The sequence below is a fragment of the Mustelus asterias genome, chromosome 18 (assembly GCF_964213995.1).
Source record: "Mustelus asterias chromosome 18, sMusAst1.hap1.1, whole genome shotgun sequence".
NCBI lineage: Eukaryota > Metazoa > Chordata > Chondrichthyes > Carcharhiniformes > Triakidae > Mustelus > Mustelus asterias.
This window is the reverse complement of record NC_135818.1, coordinates 51,853,025-51,863,384: the sequence shown is the minus strand read 5'-3', so window position 1 is coordinate 51,863,384 and position 10,360 is coordinate 51,853,025.

The following is a 10,360-nucleotide window of genomic DNA, read 5'->3' as shown; positions in this document are numbered from 1 at the left end:
GTCTTAGCTATGAGGAGAGATTGGGTAAACTGGGCTTGTTCTCCCTGAAAAGATGGAGAATGAGGGGAGACCTAATAGAGGTGTACAAAATTATGAAGGGTATAGATAGGGTGAATAGTGGGAAGCTTTTTCCCAGGTCGGAGGTGACGATCACGAGGGGTCACGGGCTCAAGGTGAGAGGGGTGAGGTATAACTCAGATATCAGAGGGACGTTTTTTACACAGAGATTGGTGGGGGCCTGGAATGCGCTGCCAAGTAGGGTGGTGGAGGCAGACATGCTGGCATCGTTTCAGACTTACCTGGATAGTCACATGAGCAGTCTGGGAATGGAGGGATACAAACGAATGGTCTAGTTGGACCAATGAGCGGCACAGGCTTGGAGGACCAAAGGGCCTGTTTCCTGTGCTGTACTGTTCTTTGTTCTTTGTTCAATGGGGACGAAGTAGAAAGGGTCGAGAGCTTCAAATTTTTAGGTGTCCAGATCACCAACAACCTGTCCTGTTCCCCCCATTCCGACACTATAGTTAAGAAAGCCCACCAATGCCTCTACTTTCTCAGAAGACTAAGGAAATTTGGCATGTCAGCTACGACTTTCACCAACTTTTACAGAAGCACCATAGAAAGCATTCTTTGTGTTTGTATCACAGCTTGGTATGGCTCCTGCTCTGCCCAAGACTGCAGGGAACTGCAAAAGGTCGTGAATGTAGCCCAATCCATCACGCAAACCAGCCTCCCATCCATTGACTCTACACTTCCCACTGCCTCGGAAAAGCAGCGAGCATAATTAAGGACCCCATGCACCCCGGACATTCTCTCTTCCACCGTCTTCCTTCGGGAAAAAGATACAATAGTCTGAGGTCATGTACCAACTGACTCAAGAACAGCTTCTTCCCTACTGCTGTCAGACTTTTGAATGGACTTACCTTGCATTAAGATGATCTTTCTTTACACCCTAGCTATGACTGGAACACTACATTCTGCACCCTCTCGTTTCCTTCTCTATGAACAATATGCTTTGTCTGTATAGCACGCAAGAAACAATACTTTTCACTGTATGTTAATACATGTGACAATAATAAATCAAATCAAATCAAAATCAAAAGTGGTTAGGCATTCGAATGTCATTCTATTATCTAAAAAATTCTAATATCCAGAAATGACTCAGTCCCAAACATTCTGGACTGGGGAGGTTATCGTACAATATGGCAAACTGTCAGGAGTCTCACAACACCAGGTTAAAGTCCAACAGGTTTATTTGGTAGCAAATACCATAAGCTTTCGGAGCACTGCTCCTTCGTCAGATGGGGTGGAGATGTGCTCTCAAACAGTGCAAATAGACAAAATCAAGTTGCAGAATACTGATTAGAATGCAAATCTCTACAGCCAGCCAGGTCTTAAAGGTACAGACAATGTGGGTGGAGGGAACATTAAACACAGGTTAAAGAGATGTGTATTGCCTCAGCCGAGGGCTCAACTTTTGTCCCACTACCAAAATAGACCCCATCAGTCTCGCAGTGGACACAGAGGAATTCATCAGGCGAATGAGGCTGCGGGAGTTCTTCCACAAACCCCAAGAGGCCAACAGTGAACACAATGAGACAGCCAATCTGTCTGGAGACAATACACATCTCTCTAACCTGTGTTTAATGTTCCCTCCACCCACATTGTCTGTACCTTTAAGACCTGGCTGGCTGTAGATTCGCATTCTAATCAGTATTCTGCAACTTGATTTTGTCTCTGTGCACTGTTTGAGAGCACATCTCCACTCCATCTGACGAAGGAGCAGTGGTCCGAAAGCTTATGGTATTTGCTACCAAATAAACCTGTTGGACTTTAACCTGGTGTTGTGAGACTTCTTACTGTGTTCACCCCAGTCCAACGCCAGCATCTCCACATCAAAACTGTCAGGAGGGCAGGGGTAGTCTTCACAAAGACAAACAGGCTGATGGCATGGCCAGACAGGTGGCAGATAAAATTTAAGGCAGAGAAGTGTGAAGTGATAAATTTTGGTAATAAGAATGGGGATACAAAATAAATAACACACAATAAGGGTCCAATTCTAAATGAGATACAGGAACAGCGAGACCAAACTGTTGAAGATGGCAGGGCAAGTTGAGAAAGTGGTTAAAAGGCAGACAAAATCTTGGGTTTAATAAATGGAAAAAAAGAGGGTAAATATTTTCAAGCTGGCCTACCAGACTCACTACTACCTCTACTACTCCCATGTGACTCTCCACATCATAATGGGTGCTATTTCCCCAATCCCACATTAACCCTTACATTTAACCCTTACAGTCCCAAACACTCGAGTACTATAGTTGTCACCAGACGTGTGGGACCAGTTTCTGATGATGTCACTGAGGAGCAAGCAGCATTGAGATGAGAAAGAGTAGGGGCTCAAGGATAGACCCTTGGGGAACTTCAGAGATAAGGTTGCAGGAATGGGAAGAATAGCCAGCATTCAACTCGATAGATAAGAATACAACCTGGAGAAGGCATTCCCACCCAGCCTGGATGATGGAAGAGATGGGTAAGAACTGGAAAGGGTGCAGTCGGCATAGTAACCAATTTTACTGTCCTCCATCTGTTGTTTTGCCCCTGTTAAGATGCCGAGATCATAAAATTCTGCTCAGTGTTTCCCTGTAGGTTCTTTAATATTTCTGATGGAATGGGACCAGTCTGTGGAATAACACCAACAGCATAGGTTCGGTCCTGTTCCAGTTGGGGTAGACTTGGGAACTGCCTGAGTGGAAAGGCCCTGGCAAGCCCCCCACTGGCAAAAGCTGCCAAGAGAACAGCTCAGAGTGAAACATCAGCAGAGGAGGAGCCAAGGACCTTCCTCCATGCAGAGCAACTATGATGATGATGATGATGATAACCAGCCTAAATAGAGGGACTTTGTTTCTAATACAACTGAGAATGAGCCTGGATCTGTTTTGAGAAAGCAATGCAACTCAGGAATGGAAACTCTGTATCATTCATCACTTGTAGTTTAACTATGTTTCACCGGTGACTAATTTACAAACCACTAGACATAGATATCGGTCATGAATTATCCAGTACAAACAAACCATTTGAAACGAGTTGTTTTCTTTCACACCTCCCTGTTCATCTAGGAGATCTGACCCTCCCTGATTTGTAATTGGAGAAACATACTGCAAAAAGCCCATGAGTCTCATATTTGCTTTGTAAAGGAGATTAGGTTAAAGATCCAAAGGTTCTCCCTGAGTTTCTGAATGACCCCGAGCTGCAATTATATCCTGCATATTTGCCAAGACAAATAGAGGTCAGACATTCTTTGGAATAAAGTTTTAATTTTGTCTCTTTCATATTCAAGGAAACACCGACATTTCTTTATTAAATCCAGACATTCACACTCAGAACAAGTTCCATTCACTAACTAGTGGAGGAATTCTTTGAGCAAACAGGGTTATTTTTAACACATAGGGCCCGATTTTACCATTTTTATTCTAAGTGCTGAATCTGAGCGCAATTCAGATCCGACTTGGAAATCTGTTCTCAGGCGCTCCCATACGCACTTAGCCTGAAAAAAAAGTCACGGGTCTGAATCACGCTGTGGGCGGGGCTTATCGCACCCGAACGATTGGAGCTCTGAGCTGTGCATGCTCCCGAGCTGCAAAAAGCGGATAAAGCGGCCCGGGAGAGAAAAACAGGAGCGATGGCCCCCACAGATATCACCCCCATCCCTACAACATAACTGTCCCCCTTATCCACCCACCTCCCCCCCCCCCAGCTACCCAGACCAATCACGACCCTCTGCCCTCCCCTCCCCCACACCGATCGCCCACAGAATGGCAGTGGACCCCCCTGTCCCCCCCCCAGTGAGCAATTGGGCCTCCCCCTTCCCTTCCCCCGAGAATGATTTGGCCTTCCCCCCAGAGAATGATCTGGCCTCCCCCCCCCCCGCAGAGAATGATCTGGCCTCCCTCCCCCACCCCCGGGAATGATCTGGCCTTACTCTCCCCCCCCTCCCCCAGAGAATGATTTGGCCTCCTTCTCCCCACGCCCCCTCCCCCCCCCAAGAGAATGATCTGGCCTCCCTCCTCCCCCCCACCCCCCCCAGTGAATGATCTAGCCTCCCTCCCCCCCACAGAGAATGATCTGGCCTCCCTCCCCACCCCCCCCAAGCCCCCAGCGAATGATCTAGCCTCCCTCCCCGCCCACCCCCAGAGAACGATCTGGCCTCCCTCCACCCCCCCCCCCCCCCCCCAGAGAATGATCTGGCCTCCCTTCCCCCCCCCCCCCCCCCCCCCCCCCACAGGTACATCCTCTTTCTCTCTCCCCACCCCTTCACCAGAGAATGATCTAGCCCGCCTACCTCCCAGCCCCCGCCACCACCCCTCCAACACCAAGCTAAGTCAGAGAGCTGTTGGAAGCTCTGAACTTACCAGTTCAGAAGCTGAAATGCCCAAAACAGACTTTTATTTAACATGTCCATTTTGGCCCGATTGTGGATTGGTGAACTCGATGGTAAAGGGGGAAATGCTGATAAAGTTGGGCGGGCAGTTCATTAATTCAATTGAAATGCACGCAAATACATTTAAATCGCCATTGTGCCCGTTTCGGGCGCGAATCGGATCCCGGCCATTCCCGGGCCTCGGTAAAGTGGTCATCTGCGCGGACGCGGGCACGGATCGCGTTAATGGCCTCATGCCCAACTTTACCATGTTTTCGCGCCCGAAAACGGGTGCGCCGCAATGGTAAAATTGGGCCCATAACATCATTTTTCATGTAGGCTGACAGTCCTCTGATCACATCTTTCAATATGTACATAAGAACATAAGAACTCGGAGCAGGAGTAGGCCATCTGGCCCCTCGAGCCTGCTCCGTTATTCAATAAGATCATGGCTGATTTTTTTGTGGACTCAGCTCCACTTACCCGCCCGCTCACCATAACCCTTAATATAGTGAGACAAGCCAGTGGCGGACTGACATTTTGTGAGGCCCCGCATTCACCTTCATTTCTCGGGGCCCCCCTAATGATGCCTTGCCTCCCCCTGTGATGTCAACCATCCCCACCCCTCCGGCATTACCCCACCTTCCACTCCCCCCCCCCCACTGCCCAAGGCTTATAACTGTGTAATGCAATCTGTTCTTAGTAAATTAATAGAATTCACATTTAGCTACAACATAGGCTTTCAGCTTAAATTTATACAGTGATCAATGATGTTGTCTCGGGTGTATACATTCACAGGAGATCAGAGAGAGAGAAAGACGGCTACTGCTGCAGTATTGGACTTTAAGAAGCTAACACCACTCAGACTCTACACAGGTGCTCGCTGACAGGAAAGGCCCTGCCACACAGGCCAGACTCCATCACATTCACACCAAAGCTCACAGGTAGAGCTGCAAGGATCCAGTCGGAAATTGGTTCACTCTGAAATTGTACCTCACTTTCCCCTTTGAAATTAACATATCTCATTTTATTTTTGACATTTGTTTACTTAAACGTTCATTTAGAAAAGATAGGACGCGCGCGAGAGTGAGAGAGAGAGATGGGTGCTGCTTGGGTTGAATGGATCTCCCCACCCCTCACGTACCCAACACCCACACCACCCCACCACCACATGTGCTCGCTGACAAGAAGAGGCCCCAGTCAAAGAGCCAATTCCTTCCACAGCCCACAACAACATGGACACACGGAATTGGAAGTAGAAAGAGGGAGATGGGGTCCAATCCTTCACCCATCTACCAGTACTTAAATTAACAGCCTATATCATTACAGTTTGTCACTCTATTTTAAATTCAACCTTTAAATGCAGAAACAAATAGGGAATCTGGAAGATAGCGATGGACAGAGTGGTGGAGAGAGAGAGAGATAATGGAAGACAGAAGCGAGAGAGAAAAAAACTGAAGTGAGAGGTAGCGATACTTCATTGTTCAATCAGTATCAGCTTACAAAAATATAGTCGAGAAAACATTTATAGGTTTATGGGGAAAGTGTGGAGAGTGGGGCTAATTGGTTAGTTCTTTCAAAGAGGCACAATGGGCCTGAATGGCCTCCTGTGTTGTAAGATTCGGCGTACATCAGATGTTGTGCTTTACAAAGCTACAGACCAATGGAACACTAAATGGTTAAATCTATCATATGTTCATGTTAATCCTTTTAACCTACCATTTTAGTGCAGTAATGCTATTTTACAGCTGCAATTGATGTCCTAAAATATAGCCGATCGCACCATTTGTAAAGCAAAGATTAGCAAAAATGTTTTGGTTTGATTGGATACTTCAAATTCAGTGGAAATAATGATGCTATTCACTGTGATGATCCCCAGTAACAACACACACTGAAGGGGGCACATTTCCTGACAATGACATACACTCTAATGTGTTAAAAATGTATTGCAGTCTGCCCTATTTCATTGGGATGCACTATGCTGATCCATAAATGAGGGCATGAAACTTTGGTGCTCATGACACTGTAATCGGTACCATACACATATACCTGCAATATATTGTACTCCCAGTTCATGCGGGGCACTGTATAAGTCACAGTGGAGAATACTGAATATTCAGTTAGCGAGGTTTGTATTTACATATTCCTGGGTAGCTCCCAGTGTGAGCTGACTTATTAAACTGAATCTTTTACTTTCCATTTGGAAGCTGAAATATTTATTTCTGAGAGTCTTTTCATTTAAAATAATTTAAATGTTGCGTGCAATGCGGTGCTACATATTGTCAACAACCGAAGGCACAATTTGTCAGGACAGCTTTAGACAAGAAATAAGTAGATCAATCTGGGTTAACTCGGTGCTCCCTACAACATAGCAGCTTTGAGGTGTTTTTACACGCATTGGGCCAGCCGCAACATGCTTCCCTTCTCGTCACTAAATTTGTGGAGTGCATGAAACAAATCAAAATCATTTCTCACTCGCATCGAACTGAGCTGCAACTAATTCCAGGCCGGATTAAAACAATGGCACCTCCTGCCTGACTGCTGGAGAACATTTGCCAACAACTCCCACCCAGGTTAATCCAAAAGGAGTTTAACTCTGATTAAGACTGAAGTCAATAGTAAACCAGTCAGTTAAAATGGACTGAGCTGAAAGGCAGTTGGACAATGGAAGACACACAGAGAAAGAGAGAGTGAGAAAAAGAGGAGGATTGTTGGGGGAACTGACAGAGAGAGGGAGAGAACTATTTCCAGGAAATCCAACCCGGAACTTCAAGATATTGCACTAACATGGAAAATGTGTGTCTCATTTAATCAACTCATATGTCATTATGCCCAGGAAAAGCTTTCCTTTTGATTGGTTTTTACAAGCATGTTCATTGCTGTATTTGAAACGCTGCAGGCAATTTATGCAACAAGTTCCCACACAGACTTTTGAAAATATCCACTTCATTTTATTCAGGGCTGTGGTCTGAAGGATATACCTGGACTAGATCAGACTATAAGAGGCTGATGTCACTCAGCCTCTACACAGGCACCTGCTCACAGGAAAACATACTATCCCATTACGGTGGCACATTGGTAAGCCTCACAGTGCCAGGGAGCTGGCTTTGATTCCCAGCTTGGGTCACTGTCACTCCAGAGTCTGCACGTTCTCCTCATGTCTGCGTGGAGCTGCTCCGGTTTCCTCCCACAAATCCGAAAAACATGCTGGTCAGGTGCATTGGCCATGCTAAATTCTCCCTCAATGTTCCTGAACAGGTGCCAGAGTGTGGCGACGACAGGATTTTCACAGTAGCTTCATTGCAGTGTTAATGTAAGCATACTTGTGACACTAATAAATAAACTTTAAACATTATGATCCCACAGCAGCTGTAATAATTCAGAAAGCCTAGACTGGAAAGGAACATAATTTATTATAGAATTCAAAGTAAGGGAATCAAAGATGACGCTGGTGCGAGAGGAAGCATGATCCACAGGTGGCAAGATCCTTCTTGAAATCCGGCATTTTGTTGAGGTCTGGAGAGAGGTTGATATACATCAAGCAAGCTTTAAACATACCTGGAGGGCAACTGCAAAGAGAAAACTTCGAAAGTCTAGCTGGAAAGGGTTATTTTTAGATTCCTTCCTGCCGATTGGAATTTACTGTGTGCGCTCAGCGGGGGCGGGTTTGTGGATTGCAGCGCAATCTTCAAACTCCCTGTTCTTTTTTCACCCAACCAAGGGTGAATTAAAGTGAGGGAAAAGAGTTGCAACTTGCAGCTCGGCTGGGAACCCTTTGTTGCTTTTGTTCGCCAGTTAAGGGTGAAGGAAGGTGAAAAGCAATCTATGAAAGAACTCTGGTAGATCAAACAGTGAGACAGCTTGATACATGGACCAAGCAATAGCGCTCCGGGCTGGAGGAAATGGGTAAGCCCACGGGCGCTGGCACTGGCAAAATGGCAGGAGTGGGACCACAGGGGCAGAGGGGGGGATCCCCACCACGCTCTCCTGGAGGGGCCCCTGAAGAGAGCATTCTGAGCGAAAGGACAGGAGAAGCTATTATGGAGGCCATGCAAAGATTAGACAGTAAGTTGGGCCGGTGGGCCTCTGAGTTGCAGACCAAGATAGACGAGCTGAGAGAGGAGCTTGGATCATCTGTCCAAGGTGTCACCGTCACCATGAGAACCACTGGAAGGAGCTTGAGGACTTGGAGGCATTTAGTGTAAACACTAAAACGAGCTGAAAAGCCAAGTTACTCATTTGACATCGGAGGTTAAATGTGATGAGATGGAAGGACGCCAAAGACAAAATAACATCTGTCTGATAGGCCTCGAGTGCTCCTGCTCCGCCTCCCGCCCCCCCTCTCCAAGCAGCACTGAAGCTGACTGTGAGAGGCAGCCTCGAGTGCTCCCGCTTCCCCTCCCCCCTCCACGCCACTTTGCAATGGCATTGTCTTGCCGTGGGGTGTGATCAAGGACTCCACTAAGGGTTGGTGTTCTGGGGTCGGGGTGGAGTGCACCATGTGCTGACTGAGGCCTAACCAGATGAAGCAGGTGTTGCTCCAGGCCAGGGTGCAGAGGTTCAGACATGGACTGCATGGAATCTGCTGTCACTGGGCACAGATCTGGTGCTGATTTGCAGTCTGTCCCTGCCCTGTGTCATGGACCAGCAACACACGCCTGTAATGGATGCTGCAGTTGCACACACAGCAATGGCTCAAGGGTGCGCATTGCCCATGGCTACACACCGACCTGCATAATCTGTGCCAGCATTTGTCATGATGGGAAACTCACACAATCCTAATCGGGTCACGCATGGCACCATGGATTGTGTGGGATTGCCAGCTCCCACAAGTGGGGATTCTGGCCCAAGTGAGGGATTGGAATGGTGCTGGATCTATGCAGCCAACGAGAATAATCCATCATTCTATGCTCTTTCCAAACCCCACTGTGCAGATGGATCTCGGTTTGCTCGATCTGGAGCTGGCCATGTTGGTGGCAGCAGGGGTGGAGGAGGAGGAGGAGGCGGTGGCTCAGGAGGTGGCAGGCATGGAGAGACCACCGCAGGAGCAGCCACTGCCAGTCCCTCAGGAAGAAGGGCAGGGGGCTGCCGCTGAGGGCCAGGAGGTGGGTGAGCAGGCTCCTGAGAGGGCGCAGAAGGCGGAGGGTGCCGAGGGCAAGGAGGTACAGGCCCCGCAATTCCTTCGAGGCCCTCTTGGAGGAGATGTGCAGTCATCGGCTGCGCTTGTCCAAGACCACAGTGCGTCACATTTGTGAGGTTCTCTCACACCTGGCCCCTTGGGGGAGAGGCGGCCGCCCACTCCCTGTGGACGTGAAGGTGACGGCAGCCCTGAATTTTTATGTCTCCAGCTCATTCCAGGCTCCCAGTGGTGACCTAGCTGGGATCTCCCAGGCCTCCGTGCACAGATCTGTGCGGCAGGTCACAGATGCCCTGTATGCCCGGGCAGGGCAGTTCATTAATTTCGATGTGGGCCGTGCATAGCAGGAGGCCCTGGGCTCTCGGCTTCGCTTCCATTGCTGGGATTCCCAATGTGCATAGGGTATCTGTTTAAGTGGGAGGCTCTGCTGACTGTCATTTATAATCCCCATGGAGATGGACCGAATTGTTAGGTTTTAAAACTGGGACTACTGGCGCAGCCCATTCAGCAATTGTACTGGGCGTATAATGCCAAGTTCCTCGAGACATTCCAATTCGGCCTCTATTTTTGACACGCACGGCATAGGGGACCAGTCGTTCCTTGAAGTATTTAAATCATTTGATTCGATTTTGATTTGATTCAATTTTGATTTGATTTGATTTGATTTATTATTGTCACATGTATTAGCATACAGTGAAAAGTATTGTTTCTTGCGCGCTATACAGAAGAGCATACCATTCATAGAGAAGGAAACAAGAGAGTGCAGAATGTAGTGTTACAGTCATAGTTAGGGTGATGAGAAAGAT